Here is a 26,498-nt window from a genome sequence, read left to right as displayed (position 1 = left end):
TCTAGGTCCCCTCTATCTTTGGTAAAAAGAAAATATTTAGGGCCGTAGCCTTTTATTTTCTATGAAATCTGAACCTTTTGGCATATTTAAGTTCCCCTAATACAAGATTTTTATGCCGTTTTTAGAAATTGTTTTACAAGATATGATTGTTTCCTAAGGTTTTCCGGCGTTCCGGATCCATTGGTGTAGGTTTCGAAGCCATCTGAGTATCGGATCTTATAGCTCATGTGTAAATATGCTTGTAGGCCTCCCTTTGTGAGTAGGTTTTGGACCCTTTAGAGTTGCAGTTTTTTGTTTCTCACAACTGATACTTATTTGGTCTTACTTAGATGCATTAATTGCAAATGTCTTTTTGTGATATGCATGTTTAGTTTACCTCAAACACATATTGTGGATGTTTTATATGCCCCTAGATCTTTTAACCCTTTTGATTCCTCGATCTTAAGCTTTTCAGGCATACTATTAATTGTGTGCATCTTGGTTTTATTATTGGATATGAATCTAATATGAAGATATGCTTTCAAGCTCCTTTTAATATCCAATTATATTTTATGTGTACTTTTGTGTTTGGATTTAGTTTGATTACTTAGAAATATTTGTGCATGCTTACTGAATGAACTTTGAATGGATTGAAATCTTGTGAGTTGCATTATTGGTTGGCCGTGGATTAACACTGTTGTTTCACGTGTATCTATTTAGTTTTCCTTGTGTACCCAACTATAGTTTATGCATGCTCATTATTCACATAAAAGATTTTTGTGCCTATATGTAAATGATTCTTTGGATTCACGCAACAAAGTTTTCAAAGGATCCTAATTGGACGTGAGGCACAAACTGAGAGGCTTACATATGTATTACACAGTGAGAGCTAGTTTGCAATCTTGCAAATTGCGTAAGGGTTTTGATCGGCCCAACGGAAGGTCATTGCTCATATGTAATTTTGTGTATGTGTTTGAAAATTTTCAGAATTATAGCCTCTAAGCATGTGAATGAGATGTTGTATTTTATAATATAAATACTTTGTTGGATCTTATATTTAGGGAGCTGATATTTCTGCTCCACTTTTAGACCAATCCACTCCAACTTGGAGTGGATTGGTCTAAAAGTGAGTTGGAGTGGATTGGTCTAAAAGTGGAGCGAAAATATCAATTCCCCTATGCTTTGGATATTTCCGCTCCCCTTTCAGACCAATCCACTCCAACTTGGAGTGGATTGGTCTAAAAGGGGAGCGGAAATATCAATTCCCTATATTTAATGGCCAACTTTAATTATGTAATCTCCTTAGATTGTTGTTTTGGGTGGTATAAGGAAGTTGCAAATAAATAATCAGGTTTGGAATTCTATTATGTCCAAAAGTGATGGAATTCCTAGTGCCAGGTTCATTTTCACTTGTCTCGTTGCGAGAGCTCACTGTGTGTTGTGGTTCGGCCCAATAGAAGTGCCACGATGATACTACGAGTGTCTCGACATAATCACATAAGGATATTTTGAGTGATCTTATAAAGATCTAAGAAATCATGGAATAATAGGTGTTAAAAGTAGACAACTTTAATGTTTTTTGACGACAAATGACGTTATAAAAGGGGCGAATGTGTACTGAAGGGGGGTGAAAATATCATCCCCTGGAATTTATCCTACAAGGAGTGATTCCGCCCAAAATGTTTGTCTGCCAAACGATAAAACAACGTAAATTCTTAATTTACTTTGTTGAAGAATTTAACTATTTGGTGGTCGGTTTAAAAAGGTAAGAGATCAAACTCATTTTTAAGCGTTCTATGTGTGGTGGGGTTGAGGAGCTTGGGAAACCAAGGTTAAAGTCCAAAAGAAAGAAGATCCTATTTATGAGATTTATCTCCCCTATTTATTGTGGACATGATAAGGTTGGGATATATGTGGAGTGTGGACCGATCAAAAACCAGAAAAGGATCTCTCAATGACATGGTAGGATATACGTGGACCATCAAAAGCCAGGAAAGGGTCTCTTGATGATGAGGACAAAGGGTGGTTCTTGGAGAAAATGTGTAAGCAAAAAGCAAGAGGGGAGGCTCTGGGCTTGATCGACAAGCAAGATTTTTGTCCTCCTTCTTGATCATGAGGGTATAGTATGTTTTCTTTCTCTCTTTTTGATCTATGGTTGGAATAGAAACCAAGCTAGTCTAGTCTAGGATGGTGATTTTGCTTTCATTTTTTATGTTTTGAATCTCTTAGCATGGTTAGATCGTTCATTTATTTTGGGTAAAACTAAGGAGAGGGATCACACCCATGATCCAGATTCTTAGGTTCCTTTCATTCGAAAGAAATCCCCTTTTTCTTCTGAAACTTAATTATCTTCCTGTACTTTGTTGACTTCATCTAGAAACTTGACTTTAAACAGAGAAAAGAGTAGAGAAGAAGCGAGCTGTGACTCCAACCATGGATAATTGTCAAAGAAACTCTTTTTAAAGCACGAAAAAAGACTAATTTATCATTGATTTAAAAAAAATAAAAAATAAACTCTTTTTATTATATAATGAATTAAAATATATTCCCATAAGTGAAACAGTTCTCATGCAGGCTAAAATAAATAAATAAATAACTTGTCATGGAGGGTGATGAACTATTAAAAATTTAAAAATGGAAGCTCTGTCATGCAGCCATTTTAGTACTATGTAGTTGCAGTAGTAGCAGCAGCAGCAGCAACAGTAGTAGCAGCAGCAGCAGCAGTAGCAGTGAATATAAGAAATTCTTCCACTTCCATTCTCATCCAATCCTCAATCCTCAAATTCATCTATCTCAGGAAACTCATTTTCTATCTGGCTATCAGGTATTACCGGTGCCGGCACCACTGGTTCTGGCACCGGAAAGTCGATCTGAAAAGGAAAAGATACTTCAATATTTGGATGTTCATTAGGCAATGTCTGATTATACAATTCTTGTGGTGGGTTTTCAGGGAAAGGAAAATTGAGCTTTGCACGTGGCCCACGGAATTCAATCGCGGCATTGTCATAAGCCCTAGCGGCATCTTCTGCGGTGTCAAATGTGCCCAACCAAACTCGTACCGCTCTTCGGGGGTCTCTAATCTCGGCAGCCCATTTGCCCCACGGCCTCTGTCGAACGCCCCGATACTTCTTCTTATTTTCTGCTTGGGCTGTGAAAAGATGGCACCCCAAGCAACCATTTATACCACATTGTTCACAAGTCTCGGCTATGCCGAAAAATGGCAAAAGACTAGTAGAACTTCCGGCATTATCTCCGTCGGAGATTACCCGTGTGAAGGCAAATACCATGATCTCTGCTTCACGCTCACTGGAGATTGGAAAGGGGGAGTTTGATGTTTCCCCTTGTGTTTCTGAAGATTCTGATGTTTTGAGCCTTTTGGTGGTTGATTTTGCTTTGCCTTTTGCTTTCCTCATTGCTCTCTTTCTTTCCTATGTTGGAGAGAGTGAGGTATTCTTATGTTGGAGAGCGAGCTATTGGAATAGGGTAATGAGGGGTATTTATAAGTAGAGAGTGCTTCGGCGTAGGATGACACCGCTTAGTTGGCACTTGGGGACTGCTTAGTCAGCCCTTTGAATTTTTGGTCTTACACCACTTAGTTCACTTGGGACTGCTTAGTTGGCCCTTTGCACTTTTTGTCTTAGTTACCTATTCCTTTTGTGGGAGGATTATGTGAACAGGGGGACCAAGGACGCGGTCCTTGACGTCATATTTTTGTCCCCCTCTTCTTCCTTGGGTAAGCCCCACTTTAGTGTATTTATGACTACACTTTAAGACTACAGATGGGTGATCCCACGAAGAAAAAGGGGACCTTCGTGAACTTTTATAATTTCAAGGTCGATTGCACTCAAGGATTGGTGGACTGGTCCTTGTTTTCGAAAGGCGAGCCTTCATTAACTTTTATTTGGAAAAAAGGGAAGTGATATTTCCCGCGCGCGCACGCTCCCCTACGAGGAAAAGGACTATTACCGACGTTCTTATTCCGGCGTTTTAGAAAAAAACGGCTATATGCACAGACGTTCGTACATGGAACGACAGTGACGAATTATTCCCGGGCCCCGGCCAAAAAGAATATGCCTCGGGTATTTTACCAACGTTCCGTGAACGTCACTAAAACTTTTTAATTACCGATGGTTTTCTAAGGCCCTGTTCGTTTAAGATTATTGGACAACTGATTGCAATTATTGCAACTGATTGTGACAATCTCTAATTATAAAAATAATCTCTTATAGTATAATTGTGTTCTGCTTCATCATTTTATAATAGATTATTTACATATCTTATAATGACAAAAATACCGTTTCATAAAAAATTACAGCTTTACAACCACTGTTGGCATACACGCTTTGGCTAAAGATATTGGCCCTACCATGTTTTGATAAGTGCACAAACTTATCTTGTCTTTTCTGTTTTATGTCCACTGATGGCGTGAACCCTTTGGCTAATAATATTAAATCCCTAATTTATGACAAGGAAGATTAATATTTAATTGTCTTTAGAAAGTTAATTATCTTCCTAAAAAGAGTAGAGAAGACCATGGATAAATGTCAAAGAAACTGTTTTTGAAGTGCGAAAAAGGAGGAATGACAGAATGAAGGGCGCCCTTTCAAAAATCAGTTTCAAGGGCGCTTCTGTTGGCGGTGTCCGCTTTTTTAGGCGCCACCATAAATGCACTTTTGTAGAAATTAACCAATAGGGGCACCCTTGAAGCTATTTTTGCAAGGACGCCCTTCATTCTATCATTCCTTCAAAAAAATATTTACTTAGGGTGACGATAAATTCGCACCCCTGTATGTATGTAGGATGATTCACACCAAGGTGAATGTGGCAGACTTTGACCCTTCTTTACTGGTAAAATATGTTCCCATAAGTGAAACAGTTCTCATGCTGGCTGAAATAAATAAATAAATAACTTGTCATGGAGGGTGATGGACCGTTAAGAAATTTAAAAATGGAAGCTCTGTCATGGAGGTGGAAAGCCCATTCCAGTACTACAACTAGAACTAGTAGTAGAAGTTGAAGTGAATATAGGGAATTCCTCCACTTCCATTCCCATCCAATCCTCAAATTCGTCCATCCCAGGAAACACATTCTCTAGCTGGCTTTCAAGTATTACCGGTGGCTGTAATACTTCAAGAATAGGATGTTCATAAGCCAATCGTTGTTGTTCTTGTTCTTGTTCTTCTTGATTATACTGTTCTTGTGGTGGGTTTTCAGGGAAAGGAAAATTGAGCCTCGGGGCCCACAGAATTCGATCGCCGCATTATCATTAGCCCTAGCGGCATCTTCCGCAGTGTCAAATGTGCCTAACCAGACTCGAACCGCTCTACGGGGTCCCTAATCTTTGCAGCCCATTTACCCCACGGCCTCTGTCGAACCCCCGATACTTCTTCTCATTTTCTGTGAATAATTGGCAACCCAAGCAACCGGTCGATACCGCAATATTGGCAAGTCTCAGCTCCGCCAGAAAATGGCAAATGACTAGTAGAACTTCCGGCATTGTCAGTGCCGGAGATAACCCGGGTGAAGGCGGATAACATGATCTCGGTCTCGCGCTCGCTGGAGATTGGGAAGAGGGAGTTTGATGTCTCTCCTTGTGGCTGTGAAGATTCTGATCTTTTGAGCCTTTTGGTGGTTTGAAGTTTCTATCTTAGAGACTTGCTAACCTTAGGTGTGGCCTTGCATTTAGGCAAGCCTTTAAGTTGGAAACTAATCATCTAGGTTTGGAATGAATCTTAGGCTCCAAAATTGCATTAAGTGGCTTGCTATTATTGTGCTTAAGATGCCAAACGAATTTGGCTAAGCTTAGAAAGTTCTATGAGAGCTCTCTTAGCCTATAAATATAGACTATTGGTCCCTCTTCCTCTTACCATGAAAAGTGTTTTTCTCTTTGATGAGAAAATACATAAAAGGAGGTTTCCGATAAGCCTAATGGTAGGGATAATGAAGAGAAGAACAAGGGGCGTTTCTGGGCCCTTCGCCGTGCTCGGAAAAGCTACGATGATCCTCGGATTACTGTTAGTGAAATAATTCTGTATCTGTTGGAAAGAAAAAGCAGTAACCAGTTTGCTTCAAGGCGCGAAATCGCTTTCCTTAAGACAGATTTCGCCCCCACTAGAAGTGTGCAAAGGGGATCCGCGAACTGCCTCCAAGATACAATGAAGCCAGTAGGAATGTCCTACTAATTTGACGACGCTATGCACAAGCGGAGTCAAATCCGAAATGCCCTTAGAATCTTACAAGCCTGAGAGAATCAGTCTAATTTCTGTTACTGCAGTATAACAGTAATTAGATAAACAATAAGAAAATAGTTTAGTAAAACGAATTTTGGTGGGAGCAAGAAAGAGAGTATAATGCACTAGAAGTCTTAAGAATTTATCCAGAAATGGGTAAATTCGATTGTTTTTTGAAATGGTTGGGTTCTGCAACTTTTATAGAGCCTCTGGTGTCTTTTCAGTGTGAAAAGCACCCCTGTATAGAGTCTTTCCAGATCGGTTTGAATTCTGGCCGTTAGATCGCGCCCATACGCGATTCAACGAACCAGATCAATCCTAGAGAGTCTGTTGGGATATTTAAATTCTCGTCTTCCCATCTAACCGTTAGATGATCCATCTATGGTACAGATCGCACCCCTTAGATCCTTGACCGTTGGGAAGGGACACAACTCAATGGATCGCACCCACTGACCGTTGGAGCACTGGGCCCGTTGGGCCGACCGTTGTGCTCGAATCAAAGCCCAACCCAATCGAACTATTCGACACTGGGCTTGGGCTTGATGGGCCTTTGAACTATTCGGCCCACCCACTAGACCGATCCACAATCGTCTAGATCCAACGGTCCAGATCAGATCTGGAAAAATTAAAGGCTCCAATCGCTCCTCGCTACGATGCGGCGTGCGAAGTGCAAAGTGCGCCTAAAAAAGTGCCAATAAAGCGCCACTATGCGCCCTATAGCCCATTGCCCACGCCGCACGTGCGCGTGCGCGTGCGCGAACGGTGCGTTGTACCGTCCCGCGGGTCCAACCATGGGTTCAACCCAATGTCCAATCAAACAAGTAATAGAAAAGTGTAGTGCTTTATAAGCCCTTCTCTTTCTTTTCTCTCATCCGATTTGGGACTATCTTTTCAACTACATTACACTATTCTCTTTCTCTTGCAAAAAGCAACTATTTCCAAAGAAAAGTTTTTCTTTTTCCAAAACACACTTAAAGAAAATATTTTCCAAAAATTGTTTTGACCAAAAACACTTGATTTTGAAAAATCTTTAACAATCCCCCACCATTTTCAAAATCAAAAAAGATTTTCTCATCAGGCTTGGAATTTGTATGCATAAATAAAGGTATCTTTCGATTTGAACCTTTACTTAGTGAAAACATATCAAAGTTAACCAGAATTGCATAGTAGACATGTCTTTGAACTAGCGATTCTATTTGGTTAACCGGACACATCTCACACATAAGAATTTATCTCTTTAGGCAATTTCTAAAAAACCGACACATGAATTGGCCTTGTGTCTATATCTTGGTTTCATGAGTGCTCTAGAAACTAGCCAGGTCTCATAGGAAGCGGCACCACTCCCACACTCACATAGGTAGACTTATCAAGAGTGCCCCTGTAACTATAACACTCCAACACTTTGTTATAAGTCTATTAAGAGCTCAAATGCTCAGCCTTTCCCTTTTATACATTACAGGTACCAAGCACTTTACCTTGGGATGGAAATATAATATATATTATAGTGCTTGCAATCACTCCATATGATGTACTTTGACTCATTGAACTCAAGACTTGATATTTATTCAAGTGTTGAGTCGAGGTTCCATCATTGGTGACTATTTGGTAATGGCTTTAACTCCATCCCTAATGATGTTTTACACACCATATCTCTCGCAAGAGCTTTAGTAAATGGATCAGCCAAATTTTGGCTTGATCTCACAAAATCAATAGTTACTACTCCATTAGTAAGTAACTCTCTCACAGTACTGTGTCTAAGTCCTATATGCCTGGACTTACCATTATAAACATGATTATATGCCCTTGATAGTGTGGCCTGACTATCACAGTGGACATAAATCGATAGCATAGGATTAGGCTATAACGGAATTTCCAATAACAAATTCCGAAGCCATTCCGCCTCTTTACAACATGCTGCCAGAGCTATAAACTCTGCTTCCATAGTGGATGTTGAAATGCATGTTTGTTTCTTAGAGGCCCAGGAGACTGCTCCCCCACCAAGGGTGAAAATCCACCCACTGGTTGATGTATGATCTATACGCTCAGTTATCCAACTAGCGTCAGTGTATCCTTCTATTACAGTTGGATACCCACCATAACATAAACCATAGTCTATAGTTTTCTTTAAATATTTTAATACTCTATAGACTGCATTCCAATGAGAGAAATTTGGATTACTGGTAAACCTACTAAGCTTACCCACAGCAAATGCTATGTCTGGCCTAGTACAGGTCATAGCATACATAAGGCTACCAATCACACTAGCATACCCTAGTTGAGAAATAGTCCTTCCAGAATTAAGATATAACTTCCCACTAGGATCAAAAGGAGTTGAAGCAGGTGAACAATCAAAATGATTAAACTTTTTAAGAACTTTTTCAATATAATGTGACTGGGTTAGAATCAAACTACTGTTATGTCTTATGATTCTTATACCCAAGATCACATCTGCTTCACCCATATCTTTCATATCAAAGTTTTGAGATAAAAATAATTTAGTACTTTGAATACATTCAAAATCTGTACTAAATATTAACATATCATCAACATATAAACATATAATAACACCACTACCACCTTTAAAGTTACTATATACACATTTATCTGACTCATGAATTCTATAACCATTAGAGACTAACACCTTATCAAATCTTTCATGCCATTGCTTAGGAGCTTGCTTTAGGCCATATAAAGATTTGACTAATTTACAGACTTTATGCTCTTGACCAGGTAAAATGAAACCTTCAGGTTGTTCCATATACACTTCTTCATCAAGTTCACCATTTAAGAATGTTGTTTTAACATCCATTTGGTGAATGTGAAGTTTGTATATGGAAGCAAGAGCAATCAAGACTCTAATGGTAGAAATCCTAGCAACGGGTGCATATGTATCAAAATAATCAATTCTGGGTTTTTGAGTAAACCCTTTGGCAACTAACCTAGCTTTAAACTTTTCTATAGTTCCATCTACTTTGATCTTCTTTTTGAAGATCCACTTACACCCAATAGGTTTAGATCCAGGTGGTAGATCAACTAAATACCAAGTCTTATTACCCATAATAGAATCCATTTCGTCATTAATTGCTTCTTTCCAAAAAGCGACATCCTGTGACTTTATGGCTTCCGTATAGGTTTGAGGGTCACTTTCTACATTTAAATCTAACATTATAGAAGATTTGAGTTTTTCTCTTGTCCCTTCTACTAGGTAAGTAACAAAGTCAGGACCAAAACTCTTTTCACTTCTATCTCTTTTACTTCTTCTTATTTCACTAGGTTCACCATCTTTTGTTTGTGGTTCTAAAGAAAGTTCCACAGTATTACTAGGCTGAACTTCTTTTGGAATTGAAGTGAACATATTCTCATAGAAGAAGGCATCTCTAGATTCAATTATTGTATTAATTTGTAGAAAATCATTAGGTTCTATAACTAGAAACCTATATGCCTTACTATGGCTAGCATATCCTAAAAAAAATACACTCTATACCCTTCTCACCTAATTTTCTTAATTTAGGTTTAGGAACTTTAACAATGGCTCTACAACCCCAAACTTTAAGATAATTCAAGTTTGGTTTTCTTTTCTTCCAAAGCTCATAAGGGGTTACATTATTCTTTTTACTTGGTACCCTATTCAATATGTAACAAGCAGTAAGTAATGCTTCACCCCAAAAACTTTTATTCAAACCAGAATTAACAAGCATAGCATTAACCATTTCAGTTAAAGTTCTATTTTTTCTTTCTGCTACACCATTTTGCTGTGGTGTATAAGGGGCAGAAGTTTCATGAACTATGCCCACTGATTCACAGAAAAGAGGGAAATGGTATTCACCACCCCTATCAGATCTAAGGCATTTAATGCATGTTTCACATTGGTTTTCTACTTCTGTTTTATAAACCTTAAACTTTTCCAACACTTCATCTTTATGACTAAGTAAATATACATAGCAAAATTTAGTAAAATCATCTATAAAAGTAACAAAATACTTTTTACCTCCCTTGGTAGGAACACTATGTATATCGCATACATCGCTATGTACAAGGTCTAACAGATTAGAAGTTCTATCTACTGAGGGAAATGGTTTAGTTATTAATTTAGTTTGCATACATATTTTGCATTTATCTACTAAATCAATTTCACATTTTGGAATTAAATCTAACTTAACCATATCATGCATTTTCCTAGTATTAACATGTCCTAAACGATTATGCCATAAAGATAAAGAGTCAACAACATAAGCAAAGACATTCACTTTATTGATATTGAGTTTAAACATCCCTTCATACATATATCCCTTTCCAACAAAGGTACCCCCCTTAGAAAGAATGAATTTGTCAGATTCAAATACGAGCTTGAAGCCATTCTTATTAAGAATGCTTCCAGAAACTAAATTCTTTCGCACTTCAGGTACATGAAAGACATCGGTAAGAGTGAGGCGCTTGCCGGATGTAAATTCCAGTTCTACTTTGCCTCTTCCTTTGACTTCTGCCGTCGACGAATTGCCCATGTAAAGGACACTTCCATCTTCAACCGTTTCATAGGTCGAAAACAGATTCATGTCTTTGCAGACATGCCTCGTCGCACCCGAGTCAATCCACCAATCATTGCCATCTTCAAGAATATTTGCTTCTGAAATCATGGCCACAAACTTGTTGTTGTCTGTTGGTGTTCCCGACTTCTTATCTTTAAGAAGTCGACATTCACTCTTGTAGTGGCCTGGTTTGCCACAATTGAAACAAGCACCCTTCCTTTTCTTATTCTTATTATTCTTCTTGTCAGGGTGTTTGTTTCTCTTCCGATTGCCTTTCCCTTGTTGGTTTGGTTTATTGACATTTTCCACCAAGTGTATCTTAGAGGAAGAATTCTCATGATCATCTTTATGATCTCTAATCCTTGACTCTTCCTCAATCCTGAGGCATAGAGCCAAGTCATCAAGAGAAATCTCCTCTTTCTTATGTTTAAGACTTTTTGTAAATTCTTTCCAACTTGGGGGAAGTTTGTCAATAATCGACGGAATTATAAAGGAATCATCAAGTAAAATGCCTTCCAAATGAATTTGACTCACCATGTGTTGGATTTCATGCAGTTGATCAATAACAGGTCTATCATCTACCATGCGATAATTCAGGAAACGACTCACAGAGAATTTTTTGCTGCTAGCATCCTCCGCCATGTACTTCGCTTCGAGTGCGTTCCAAATCTCACTTGCCGATCCCATTCCCTGATATATGTCGAACAAAGTATCCGACATAGCATTGAGGATGTGCCATTTGTAGATGTAATCATCTTCTTCCCATTTCATTCTTGCACGAGCCTGCGCTAATGTCTCATTTTCAACTGTTGTCGGCCTTGGGGATGTGAGAACTCGAACTACTTTGAGCGACGTAAGGATGAAGTGCAACTTCTTCTGCCATCGCTTGAAATTCCCTTTGTCAAATCGCTCAAGTTTGACAAAGTCTTGGGACATTTGACGGATTGAGTACAACGCCATTGAAGCAAAGAAAAATCTGTCTTAAGATTGTTAGTGAAATAATTCTGTATCTGTTGGAAAGAAAAAGCAGTAACCAGTTTGCTTCAAGGCGCGAAATTGCTTTCCTTAAGACAGATTTCGCCCCCACTAGAAGTGGGCAAAGGGGATCCGCGAACTGCCTCCAAGATACAATGAAGCCAGTAGGAATGTCCTACTAATTTGACGACGCTATGCACAAGCGGAGTCAAATCCGAAATGCCCTTAGAATCTTACAAGCCTGAGAGAATCAGTCTAATTTCTGTTACTGCAGTATAACAGTAATTAGATAAACAATAAGACAATAGTTTAGTAAAACGAATTTTGGTGGGAGCAAGAAAGAGAGTATAATGCACTAGAAGTCTTAAGAATTTATCCAGAAATGGGTAAATTCGATTGTTTTTTGAAATGGTTGGGTTCTGCAACTTTTATAGAGTCTCTGGTGTCTTTTCAGTGTGAAAAGCACCCCTGTATAGAGTCTTTCCAGATCGGTTTGAATTATGGCCGTTAGACCGCGCCCATACGCGATTCAACGAACCAGATCAATCCTAGAGAGTCTGTTGGGATATTTAAATTCCCGTCCTCCCATCTAACTGTTAGATGATCCATCTATGGTACAGATCGCACCCTTTAGATCCTTGACCGTTGGGAAGGGACACAACTCAATGGATCGCACCCACTGACCGTTGGAGCACTGGGCCCGTTGGGCCGACCGTTGTGCTCGAATCAAAGCCCAACCCAATCGAACTATTCGACACTGGGCTTGGGCTTGATGGGCCTTTGAACTATTCGGCCCACCCACTAGACCGATCCACAATCGTCTAGATCCAACGGTCCAGATCAGATCGGGTCGAGTTGAGTCGGGTTGGGATCGGTTTCATGTAAGGTCAAACAGAAAAATACAAAAAAGAAAACATAATCCTTAGAAAATCATGATAAAATTAGAAGACGGAGGTCAGGTTCGGGTTGGGTTGGGTTGCCAAGGCCTCAACCCTAACCCAACCCGAATTTAAACCGGGTTGGTTTTTCCCAACCCAACCCCAGAAAATGCCAACCCAACTTGAGCCAAAATCAGGTTGAACCCGAACCAAGTTGCATCCCTACTATGGAGTGCCATTTTCAAACTGAGCTTAAGTTTATAAAACTTGTAAGGGGTGTCGTTATCAAAAAGGGCTTTTGACTATTTGGGTTTTTGGAGATAAGTAGTAAGGATTTAAGCTTTTGAGAAGTTTCCTCTAATTAGCATACATCACAAACATCAACAAAGCCTTTGTCCCAAACTAGTTGGGGTCGGCTAAGTGAATTTCCTTCAATTAGCATATCTTTCAAAATTCAAATCCTTCAACTAAATTATATCCATCTAAAACGAAATGGGTGGGGGAATAAGAGATTCAGAAACTTGGTAAACACTCTTGTGTTTTGATGTTAGAGAGGAAGTAGGTTTTAGTTTAAAAGAAATTGAGGATTTTAGTTTTCCAAAATCAAGGGGCCATTCACAATATTTTAGGTGGTAACCCAAAAGACGAGAACGAAGGACGAAGAGACAAGAACGAAAGACTAGTCTGTTCTGGTGTAGAACTCGTTGGAATGTCAATAGGAGGCGAATTGGAATTGGAATTCGAATGGGGCACTTTGGCCATTTTCGCTGCCGGAGATGACGTGAGTTAAGGTAAATACCATGATGGCCGCCTAGCATTCGCGGGAGATGGGAAAGGGAGAGCTTGATGCCTCTCCTTGTGTTTGTGAAGCATCTGATCTTTTGAGCCTTTTTGTGGTTGATTTTTGCTTGTATCTGAGTAGTGCTTACGCGGAGGGCTCTATGTGCAGTGTTATCCTACGCGGCCATGCACGTGTTTTTAGTGGGGGAGAGTATTCAAGATGGCGTTTTGAACGTTTTTTTAGGGTCCCTTTGGAGTTTGGACTACGGATTTTTTGTCCGAGTAATCTATTCCTTTGTTTGGAGGATAACGTAAGCAGTGTGAGGACCAACAAAGTGGTAGTTTTGGACGTTGTAGCTACTGATATTGACGCTACCATGTTTTAAAGGATTTGCTAGCGTCCATGGCATAATGCATTTCGCGGAGCGTCTGTTGAATGAAAGAGACAAAATCTGGGACTATTTTGCTGCTCTCTTATGCAACTCTCATGTTTTAATAATTGCACAAATTTAGCGTAACTTTTCTTAATTAATTGGGAACCTTGACAGCTCTTTAAATAATAAAAGAGAAGATGAGTTAGTACAATTAAGAAAAACATGGTTGTGTTGATATCATTTCCCTTTATATTGGGTTCTTGGGTTCTTGACTAAGGGTGCAACTTGGGTCGGGTTGAGGCCAACCCGCCCGAGCAACCATTTGGTGAACCCGAACCAGACCCGACCCAAGTTCCAACCCGACAAGGTTCAACCCGAACCCAACCCGACTTCAACCTGAGATTTTTAGCTTAAAAAATTTTAAAAAATATTAAAAATGTAGGGTTCACTCGGGTCGGGTCGGGTTGCCCAAGCCCTCAACCCGAACTCAACCCGGGTTGAGAAAACCCAACCCGAACCCGACCCAAACTCAACCCAACCCGACTTTTTCCCGGGTTGAACCTATCGGGTTTGGGTTGAGCCCGCCCAAGTTGCACCCCTAATTAATCTTGACGTCATATTTTTGTCTCCCTTTTCTTCCCTGAGTAAGCCCCACTTTATTGTATTCATGAGAATCATGACTACACATTTAGACTACAATTGGGTCACCCAAGCAAGAAAAAGCGTGCCTTTGTGAACTTAAATGACTAAAAAAAAGGGCTTTGTACTGACTATGACATGGCAGGAGGGGTGTTTTCTAAATTACCAATTTGAAGTGATGTTGACAGGTTTGGGTGGGTTTCGAACGAAAATGCTCTCAATTTGAAAACTCAAACGTCTAAACGTTAGACTTAACGTATATGGCGTGTTTCCCAACCTCTCTCTCTCTCTCTCTCTCTCACCAACGGGAACAGTTGGTGGGCCCAACAGGAAACCGGAAACGTGCCATGCCCATACTTTTCAAAATGAACGCCACACCATAGGACGATCAAACCGTCCATTTGATGGCGTACAACGTAAATAGGTTGTGTCCCAACATATAATTTTTATAGGCTGATCCTACCCCTCTGATCTAAATAGAAACTACATATTATGCAACCTCTATAGATTGGAGGGTTGCGATCATCCTATGGAAATGATTTTTGGGGCACAACCTATTTACATTGTGGCCCATCAAAGGGATGGTTTGGATCATCCTATGGAGTTGGTCGTATAGTAACATTATGGCCCAATCGTAGACCCCACCCATATTTTTCAAATGAAGTGTACGGTCCACACCATAGGATGATCCAACCCGTCCATAGTTTGGATCATCCTATAGTGTGGTTCGTGCAATAACATTAAGGTCCAATTGTAGGCCCCACCCATATTTTTGAAAATGAAGTGTATGGTCTTGTAGACACCCCATTTTGACTGTGCCCTAAACCATCCAATTTTGTGCAAAATTCAATCAAATGAATGAATTAGGGTCCCAAACTTCACCCTAAGCTAGGTTAGGGTCCCAGCTAGGTCCCTGCAAAATTTCGTCGAAATCCATGCGTGTTTGCATAGCGAACGAGTCGAGCAAAGTCGTAGTGCAAATTCAGAAAAAGGGGGGTGAATTATCCTGGAACGGTGTATATCAGGGTTCGAATAGGACACGATTCGGTTGTGCGTTTATCAAAAATTCGCGGAAAAACCACGCGCCCATCAATTAGTTGTGCCAATATCATTTTCCCTTTTTGCCTATAAATATGAACTTAAGTTCATTTTTTTTTTTAAAAAAATTTCAGAAAGAGAGAGGGAGAGAAAACCGAACCGAAACCCTAACTCTTATCCCTTCTTCTCCGGCCAGATTCTATGTTTTCCGCCAAGATCGATTTCTGATCAGCCTATTTTCTTTGTGCTCATGTTTATCCTTCTCACATACTTTGATTTTCCAATCCTATTTGATTCTCTTGAAGTTTTTTTTTTAATTCAGCCATAGAACCATGAATTGGTTTAGAAACCCTAACTTGTGCTCCGATCAAGTCTTTTCTTCTCCGTTTTGTTAGATCCAAGAGATTGCAACAGTTCAAGAGCTTTTATAGGAGATTTCAAGCATAATCCTAATCAGATCCAAAAGGAATTGTAGAGAGAGTTTCGGATTTGGAAAGATCCAAGAGGAATAAATAATTCATCACCTCACAGCTTCATATCTGTGCTTTGTCTTCTCAATTTCCACTATTTCATCTCTATTAGCAACCCTAACCTTTTCCCTTAGCTTTACCCTATTTCTTCATTTTCCTTGGAGGATTACACGATTTTGTGGTGGATCATTATTCTGTAATAATCAAATTGAAGAGAGTAGAGGAAGGAAGGAGAAGAGGTCTAGAAGTATGATTTCTTATCTCACCAGAATTTCAGCAAGGTTTTGAAGGAGAATTGGCAGATTTGTTGGCTTATAAGCAAGTATACAAGGTTCAAGGTGGAATCAGTTGTTCTTCTGATCTACAATCAGCGGCGAAAAAAAAAGGAAAAAAGAAAAAGAGGATCAAACATTCGGAGGACTTTTGGTGCCAATTTCATCATCTACGGTGTATTTGAGTTAGTCCTTTGCTCTATCACTCTGAAAAGAAAGGTAAGTACTCTGCTTTTCTACTTTTTCTCAGAAATTCTACTGGATTCTTATTATTTCTCAGGTTTAATGGTAATTTCTGAATAATGCTTGTTTGATAAAATAAGATCCTAATCTTGTTGGAACTTATGATGATTTTCTTAAACAAGATGATTATGATTTGCTTGAATTTTGTTATAATTTTCAAAAGATCTATGCAGGTTTATGATCTCCACTTGAAATTTGTCAATAATCATCCTTGGTCAGTTCATAAATTATAATTTTGATTGTATAGGTTAGGTGTTTAATGATACTATTGGTTCTTGCAAAAAAGGGAGGGAAGGGCATATAAATTGGATATTTGTCTCACAATGTAGTGATAAATCATTCTCAAGTTCAATTCCTGTTTTTGTGCATTTTATGAATTGGGATAGCAAAGTGCAAAGTGCGCCTAAAAAAGCGCCAATAAAGCGCCACTATGCGCCCTATAGCCCATTGCCCACGCCGCACGTGCGCATGCGCGAACGGTGCGTTGCACCGTCCCGCGGGTCCAACCATGGGTTCAACCCAATGTGCAATCAAACAAGTAATAGAAAAGTGTAGTGCTTTATAAGCCCTTCTCTTTCTTTTCTCTCATCCGATTTGGGACTATCTTTTCAACTACATTACACTATTCTCTTTCTCTTGCAAAAAGCAACTATTTCCAAAGAAAAGTTTTTCTTTTTCCAAAACACACTTAAAGAAAATATTTTCCAATGACCAAAAACACTTGATTTTGAAAAATCTTTAACAATTACACACCAAGGAGGAGCGACAATGGCTCAAGGAATTTTTAACCCATCTCGTTTAATTAGGATTTTTCTTTGTTTTTAACTGCCCAAGATCCAAAGGGATCATTAAGTTAATGTTTAAAATAACATTTGGTATCAGAGTCATAGGTTGTAGGCTTTGAATTTCAAAGAAAATCAAGTTTTGGGTTATTTGTGGTCATTTGGAGGCTGCCGAAAATTCATTGCCGCTGGCTAACGGCGATATTTTCTGGCCATCCGCCGATAGTTTTGTATTCCTCTCCGACCAATGAATCTCCCATTAAAGTTTCGCATAGATCTGACGGTTGGAGAGTGAGAACTGAGTTTCCAAAGTCGATGGCATTTCTGGTAATTTCCAAAAATTAGTTTCAGGTTTAAAACTGGAAAGTGAAGAAGACGACTGATTTATGAATTTTAATACTAATAAATGATTTGCTAGCCAACTTCTCTAAAAGCTATTAAGGCATGGTTTTGCATATGATGAAAGCATGTCAGTTGAATTAAAAGAATAAGACAAGTGTAATGGCATATTTTGAAATTAAAGAAGTATAATGAACTGGTATTTTTAGTTACATACTTTTTTAATCGTCAGTGCGTCACCCGTGAGAACTGGTCATGGTTAGAATGGAGTGATTTATCTTAAAGAGAAATAACGTTCAGAATGGGGGTGATTTATCCTGAAGACGAATGAAGTCTAGCAAGGGGTGAATTTATCCTCAACAGTTTTCTAAAATTTATCCTGAACAGTGAACCATTCTCATAGAAGCCGTCAAACCGTTAAAGGTGGGGATTTTATCCATTTAGGTTTAAACCCTAAAAATCAGATTAAACTAAAATAATTGTGGAAGTTTAGAAAATTGACGGACAAAGGTCCGACCAAAACCCGAAATCAAGAGCAGGGTAAAACAAGCACACAATAGTAACCCACAGAGAACACACATTCGATTTACGTGATCTGACATAAAGTCCTATATCCAGGGGAGATCCAGATACATATTTCACTTATCAAGAAGTAAAGATTACAATAGGCACCTCAATCGATCCAACACTTGATCGATTTCCAAATCACTTCTTTACAACCATTTCAACAACCCCTTCTTGATTTCCTCTCTTGTAGTGTTAACACCCACTTTTGGGTTTAGTCGGTCATAAAAGACTGAGTTGTTGAGTATCAGTTCATTTGGGGTCAAAAACTATATGTCATGCTAGCATTTGATGGACGTGTAGAGCAACGTGCATATATTAGAGCCTAAAAGGATGGGCGGTTATTGAAGATTTTCCCATTAGAGCATGTTTATCTTTAATTCTAATCGATCGAGTTGGACCAAATTATCAAGACAGCCGAATTATCAAAACACCATCTGATTGGATTGATTCAAGGATGTGGCACTATAGGTGCCAATCGTGGGAAGGTGGATGATAACCAAGTGAAAAATGGAGGACATGAGAATAAGGGAGCTCATCATGGGCTGTTGTGGACCCCGATCAGAGAGAGGCAGGGGACGAGCCCCCAGAAAGTCTCTAGATCATCCACGTGAAGGAGAACTCCGCCAAGGAACTCTCGAAAGAGTGCCCCTCACAGTATGAGCGGCGATGTAAAGTGAGATACCTCTCAATTCGGGGACTAGCCCAGATTCGAGGCGTACCTTAAACAAAGAAATAGTCGACATCCAAGGAAGTGGGCCTTGGATCCCATACTATGCTCTGTCGCAACAAATAACCAGAGATACAAAATGCCCGTGCCTAATGAGGAATGAGGAAGGGGTTAGGCTCCCCCAATTCGCCTAAGTGCAAGCACCTGGTCTCTTATGCCATTTATTATTAACCTTGAAGAGTTTTGGGCGAAAATCATGTGAAATGGGAACGAATATCCCCGAGATAACGTCTAGCTAATCATGCATGTCTCGGAGAGAAATAATAAGCACACACAAAAAGAAATGAAAGACATGCCACCTAAGAATAGCTAGGTTATGAGTGTCATGCCTAATTGGTGTCTAAGTTCTGATGGGCAAACATATGCATGCTAAAGCTAAAGGTATAGGGTCTGTACATGAAAGTAAGAAAACACGGCAAAACACACAACACAACACGACTCCACACACGACTCAACACGACAACCCTAGACTCTAATGTGATACTTGACTCGGACCAGGATGTCCGTCTATCCCGGCTGCTCTACGTATCCCGGCCTCGGGAAGAATCAGAGTCAACGTAGTTCGGCGGCCTATTCTAAACTACAATGCCTAACCATCTAGGACCGCTATCCTAGACTCGATCAACTAAACTCGACTAGTTTTTAAAGTTTCTTGCGTGATTTCTTAAGTTCAAGGGAATGGTAATTTTTAGGACTCCCTATATGCCCTAACTAATGCAGGTGGGCCCTACACCTTATGTGTGACTAGGCTGTGTGTCCTAAGGAAAACCATGGGCTATCTAAGTGCTTTCTAGTCTAGCCATTGGATCGACTAAGTGTCCAACCGACCACGAGTCGAGGCCTCTTAACTCTAAGGACATTCACACGACAAGACACAGCAAATCAAAACATCCAGGACAGACTCCTAACTCTAAGACACCCCACACTTCTAGGACAGACTCCTAACTCTATGGGAAGATCTTTTGAAAAATGATTTGCAAGGTTATTTTGAAGAATTTTTTTATTTTTAGAAGGTTTGAAAGGTTTCGAAGCTATAGAAGTTTTTGAAGTTGTGACTGAACTCAGGATGCCAGCTGCAAGCCTGAGCTGCCTACGTACCCTTCAGCTAGGGATCAAGACATCCGTAGTTCAGAAATTTTCTAAACTACGAAACTTAGGAACATGCAAAGACTGACTCTGAAAGATGAAATTACAGAATCCTAAACTCTATGATGGTTGGACAGACTCCTAAATAATATAGAGGGATAGGACAGACTCCTAAACTCTATAGGGGTAGGGCAGACTCCTAAATTCTATATGTGGGGGGGGGACAGACTCCTAAACTGTATAGGGGTAGGACAGATTCCTAAACTCTATGGCGGCATGATAGATTCCTAAACTCTATAGAGGGTAGGATAGACTCCTAAACTCTATAGGGGTAGGACGGAATCCTATAGCTCTATGAAGGTTGGACAGACTCCTAAACTCTCTACGACAGACTCTAAAGAGGAAGAAATCCCTTAACCTGTGAAAACTCTAAGGCAGAAAGGGAACGAGTTGGCTCAAGAAGCATTCCGTCATAGCCGTAACCCGACAAGAAGAAGGTGTACGGAAATTGATAGAATTCTTGAGTTCACACACATCTGATATTAAAACAAAGTTCGGGAGAGAATAAAAGAGACAATGACATGGAGTAAAGATTTGAAACAATCTCATGCAGACCAAATAAAAGAGGGATAGTGGGATGAAAAATTCAGTTCATGTAATTGAAGATAACAATTATAGACTATATCATTAATTGACATGCCAGAATACCAACATAATTGCTATCATGCTCTAATTATTTCATCAAAACCATTTCTTCATGATCCATCTTATATTAAGTTCTAATAATGATCTTGAATTCTTTAACAGATCTACGCAAAGGACTGATGGCTAATCTTTACTATTCTAAAAGCCTAAACCTAGAAATTTTGTCAACCATCTTTAGTCAAAATTCCATCTACGTCCTGCCTTTCATTTTGTAAACTTCCAAATATGTCCCACTTTTGCAGGGTATTCTCGTCATACCAGCCTCCTTCTTTGCCCCTCCACATGCATCCAAAAAACTTTGGATGATGAAAATTCGTCAGGTGCTTTGTTCCTTCCTATTTCCGTGTGTATCCCATAATGAGTTTTCCTAAATCTTCCATATGTCCGATTTCAAGAGGGCATTTACGCCATTTTGCCTTCTGAAAGATTTGTGTAGAAATCCCGCCAGCTGTGTAGTCTCCCAATGTCACGCGTCATGTTATGTTTTTCATGTGCTTCCTTTGGTTTCTCCGGCAGCAGATACGTGTCCCACACTCCCACTTTCTCATTGAATGAATCCATTACAAACGGATTTTAACAAAACCTCCACCTGGGTGTAGTTCTTCTTCTCAAGCTCTCTTCCATCTTGCGAGGGTTTTTTAGCTTCCGAAGCTCTATTCCATCACGGTAGGATTTTTGAATGTTTGGCATTCTGTGTACACCGCCTGATCTCCTTGGCATTTGCAAGAGGGTCTATTTTTTAATTGGGGTGCTTGCCTTCTCCCTTTTTTCTGTTTTTCTTTCTTTTTCCTAACCTAATTTGATCTCTGTTTTGAATTTCTTTCTATGCAGATGATTTGGTGGAATATTTTGATTTTTTCCTTTTTATATTCTTCATGTGCCACTGCTGCTCCATCTCTCCAATCTGGAACTTTCGATGTAAACATCAAGGTTAGTCAAGTCTCTCTGCAACTGTAAGAGAATCAGAGATGAGATGGGAATGGAAATCTGTGTTGACCTTTTAATGAAGAGAACAATAAGTAAGGAGTGGAGAAAGCATACAGAGAGCATGAGAAATCCCACTAAATTTTTGCATTTTTCATTTTGTTGCTGGTTTTAATTTTGAGTTCTTTATCCCATTTATTTTGACGAATTTACCAAATTAAAAAATAATTTCAATGAAATTTGAAGTATCAGCCACCTGAAAAATGTATAAACTGAAATAATTTGATTTCTTTGTCTACAAGATCTTATCATTTTGAGTTATGTACATATGACAAATTCCTACACTTTAGTGGTTTTTTTTTTTTTTTTTGGCAAAAGACAGTTTTAGGATTCCTACACTTTTGTTTCTACGAAGGAGTTGCATATTTTATCTTTGAGGTTTTATGTAAATGTTGTTCTCCTTTCTGATATTTAGTTGACAAAATGTTTGTGAGATAGGAGCCGAGGAGGGGGGAGGGGGTCAAACTTGCGGAGGAAGGAGTGAAATTTGATATATTGTATCATACTATTCTGCAATTGGTTGATAGGAAGTTCTTTAATTTTTAATTTCTGCAGTTGGATTGTATCATATTATTCTGCAATTGAATTGTTTTGCCTTCCATGAGGGGTTTATGATTTTTGTTTACTAGCTTACAGACATGGTTGATGAACAATGTATTATATTTTCTAAAATGGCTCTTCAGTTCATTCCTTTGTATCAATTTTAACAAACTTATTTCAAAGTAAAGTAGCATAGTTTGCTTACATATTGTATGCTTTGTTTTTCAGGAAAGACAATCCGATAGAGTATGCACCGCCAGCATCCATGGACAAGGGATCATAAAGACCCAAGGAATTTCCATTCTGGTAGTTGATATTTGCATTTCGTAAATTCACATATATTGTCGAATAGTTAGGATAGCAGACACTATTATTTTCAAGACCTGACTTCATATTATAAATCTTCATCTTATTCTCATCTGGTTTATGATATTTAGTGGAGCTACTACATCTTCTGCAATTATTGGCAACTGTTTCCCATGAGATTAGAGCCATAATGAGTGGTGTTTTAGGCGAGTTATGAAAGCTCTGTATTGAACTATGATTATTTGACATCAAAGTTCTTAAGTTTGGAGGTTATGGATGAATTTGTTACTGTTATGATCATATGATGTTCGAAGTCCTTAATTTTGGAGATTATAATCAAATTTAGATTGATATTCGAACGCAAGTTTGGGAATACATAGCAGCTCTTCAACGAAGTGAAGTGTCCATTGTATACTAGTTATATTCCTAGGTATGTTACATTTCATATTTACAAGAAATATGAAATCAAAGTATCAGGACTAATTGGGTTGAATAAGTTTTCATTTCTTTGAAAACATATTTCTTTGAAAACATTCTTAGTGATGGACAGGTTAGCGTTATTGGCTTTTTACTAATCTATAATTCAGATGTAATAGAAATTTTGCAAATCGGTTATCAAACTCCTCATATTCATATTCAGCTACAATCTATAGGAGACCCTTGAATGATTCATGGCAGAAGAGAGAGAACAATTTGGGTTCTTGCCTTCTTTGCGGATTTCACTTCTGAGGATCAAATGAAGATTTCATTTCCATAAAAAAATCCATTTTTTGTTAGAGATATGTATGGTTGTTCGTTGGAGCTAAAGCAAAGTTAGCTCTATGGAGTGGGTTTTCTTCATTTGATTTATGTATGTAAAAGTGTTTGCTTCAATGTGAAACTGTATATAAGATGATTGGTGGGTGGCTTAAAAGAGGCCCTTTGCTGCAATGACAAGCTTGTTAGGTGTTTTTCCAATGGCTCCATGGGCAGCAGATTATTTTGGAGAACATATCTGCAGTTTTGGAAACTCTAGATAGAAATAGAAAATAAATCCATCATTTTAAATATTTTAAAATAAAACTTTTAACATTATTGGGAATCTTGCTGTCCTAGGAAAAATAAAAGGAAGAAAAATTAGTCTCGAGAACAACATATGCAATTTAGAATGAAGGTAGACCAGGACGTGCAGATTTCTGAAGCCTATCATATTTATGATTATGGAATCATTTCCTGTTTAGTACTTACATTAAATATAAAACATGTATTTTTAGCTCTTGACATGTTTTCTTATTCGGTTGTTTCCCTTTGTTCTCACAGCAGAAATAAGTTCAGCATGGATGATTATATCCTATTCGATGCAGCTTGCAACCTTGCCATTCTACAAGTATATATGTTTATATTTAGGGAATTGCTAGCGTCCATCGCAAAAGGTATTTCGTGGCTGGTCCGTTGCATGTCAGATCAGCCACCTCGTGAATGGAGACAAAAGCCGTTGTCTTCATTCATGAGATGGTTGTTTTGACATGCGATAGACCAGCTGTGAAATGCCTTTTGCGACGGACCCTAGCAAATTCCTTATATGTATGGTTTCCTAAAGCTGGTTCTATTCATCTTAAGGATATCTTAAGGATATTTGACACCAAAAAGCGATGTCTATACCTTTGACAATATATTAATGGACATTTTAACTGGTAGCAGAGCACTAGACCAGAACATGACACCAGAAGACAGGTCGTTGGTCAGATGGGCCACACCAATTTGGTCTAATATGAATAAGAGGTTCAGCATCATGGACAAGAGGCTTGGTGATCACTACTCAAAATCTTCCCCCTTTCTTCTCCATCTGTATCATTGTTATACCTCTTTCAAAGAGGGTTTTACACTATTTTCATCTGTCATTTTCTTCCATCTCTATCATTACGATGTTAATAAAACCCGCGAACCATGCCTGCTGACCTCACATTGGAATTTATTACACTACATTACAAGACAAAAGCTTTAGAAACTCCCACCATTTATGAAAAACTGTAAACACAATCAAATTCATGTGAAGCTCAGATTTCAATTTACATGATTGAAAAGTGGCTTCAACTGTCAAATAACCCCTTGTGCCCCTTTAATGCCATGCTTTTATGTATTTGCAGACCATATTGGACATGGTTTTTAAGACCTAAGGACAAGTGAATTCATAGAGCTTAGAAGATTAACTAGCTTTTAAGCAAGTTGTGGGCTGGACATTTTTCTTTTCATTTCTTTACTCTGCTTTGTTGGTCTCAGCTTTGTTCGTTAGTCCAAATCTCAGTTGTAGCTTTTAAGCAAGTTGTGGCCAGATACTTTGATCTCACAACAAATTTTTATAACATTGGATAATACCATGTTAATGTTGCTGTCACAGGTACATGCCTTTGACTAGTATGATTGCTTGAGGGATTGAGCAGAATTTAATTTTGTCTTTATTTAATTATCTGTTTGTTTTTTTAAGGGATTGATTTCTTATTTGGACGGTTTTAGGTTGTATTATGCTAAAATTGAAATAGGGACTCCTCCAAGCGGTGTCCAAAGAAGTGTGACCTCACTGCATGTTTCAATTTTGACTTCATTATATCTCGGTTCCCAAATTCTTCATCCATATCATGTGAGATTTGAGTCCGAAAAATATCCTTTCGAATGCAGATTTCAAAATGAAGATCTATGACTTTGGGATTGCACATGTATCTTTCAAAGATGCTCCTTTAGCTATCAACTATTTTCTGGATTGTATGTGTCTCTATTTCCTTTCTTAAATTTGCATTCACTATAACTTCCCCTCCATTTTGTTTCTTGTATTCTATTTAATTTTATTCTCTGTAACTTCAAACCTTTACTGAGTTAACTTTGCACAAGCTAATTAAAAAAGTTCAAGAAGCAGCAAATATGCCATTAAAGACAAAATGCATCTCCTTAATATCATATGACATTCGTCAAGAGGCTTGATGAATTCATAACTTGCCAAAGCCTCATCGTAAGAGTATCTACTTGAACTCTTATGGTAGTGTTGAATATGGTATTTTCTATGGATGGCAATGAACCGAAAATTGGCGCTCATTATAATTCAATTCTTGGTTCGATATTTGGAATTTGCTTCTTGATCCGCAGTCATGCCATTCTCTAATTATTTAAAATCAAGAAAATTTGAATTTCTTTTCACTTTATTTTTTGTTCATCGAGTTCCTACCCTTGGATAAACTTTGAAAAGAGTAAATCGTATGTTACATCCATTGACGGATTACACATGGTGTTTGAATTGAGATAAAAATTTTCATTACATGACCTTCACCTCATCCATTCCTTCAATTCAAAGTAAAACAGATATCAGAATAATGTTATGAATCATTTCACATTTGTTGTCTTTGTTGACCGTAGGGGATTATGTTGGTTGTTGGGGATTATGATCACCTATATTTCAAAGGAACCGATATGTTACCAATGATGTCACCTGTGTTTCTATTCTCTATCTTTACCTTGAATATCTCAAGATGAGAGATATGAAAATTAGAAGAGGAGCTACTACTAAAAGTTAATTTGTATAAATTCGCACTTGCAAAACATCGAGAATTTATATCACTAATATTCATATTTTCATAGAAGAACAGACATCGAACAAGCAAAATTTCGGTGTTTATGCTTTATGCAAAGTTCCATCTTTATGGAATCTCAAGGTTTATTAACTTGCTTGGTGACCACTGATACATGTGCAGGTTTGCTTGCAATCAGCTTCGCATATTTCCTAGAAGTATACATATGTATGATTTTCTTCTTTCTTTTTGATGTCTAAAACTTCTCTATTTGTTATATTGCCATCAGTCCCACGTGCAAGGCACATGCACTTTTAACTAGTAGTCTAAAGATTTCATCCCAAATACCCCCACACAAAGATGCAAGAGAGTACATTAGCATGACTTTAAAATTGAATATTTGCACTTTATTTCCAAAAGCCCACAACCCAGACAATGATATAAGCAAGGTTTCAAAACTCAACGATATAATCAAGGTTTCAAAACTCAACAGATTAAATGGATACACCTGTGGACCCCGAT

General features: G+C 38.5%; 1 long non-coding RNA gene across 18 annotated transcripts; it reads left to right on the top strand.

Moving 5' to 3' along the window:
* Nucleotides 1-1,789: 1,789 nt before the first annotated feature.
* On the top strand, nt 1,790-26,300 carry LOC143889651 (uncharacterized). 18 transcript variants are annotated; one of them, XR_013254879.1, is made up of 4 exons: nt 1,790-2,097; nt 21,442-21,540; nt 22,363-22,440; nt 25,825-26,300. It is a non-coding gene; the product is annotated as an uncharacterized LOC143889651 (long non-coding RNA). The 18 variants fall into 18 exon arrangements; XR_013254886.1 differs by lacking the exon at nt 21,442-21,540 and adding an exon at nt 25,096-25,179 and having other exon boundaries at nt 1,790-2,102; XR_013254894.1 differs by lacking the exon at nt 25,825-26,300 and adding an exon at nt 25,096-25,815.
* The last annotated feature ends 198 nt before the right edge of the window (nt 26,301-26,498 follow it).

This window comes from Tasmannia lanceolata, unplaced genomic scaffold, assembly GCF_043159265.1.
Source record: "Tasmannia lanceolata isolate RefF3 unplaced genomic scaffold, GAP_Taslan_0.1 ptg000013l, whole genome shotgun sequence".
Lineage (NCBI taxonomy): Eukaryota > Viridiplantae > Streptophyta > Magnoliopsida > Canellales > Winteraceae > Tasmannia > Tasmannia lanceolata.
Note: the sequence above shows the minus strand (reverse complement) of the source record. Positions and strands in the feature narration are given on the sequence as shown.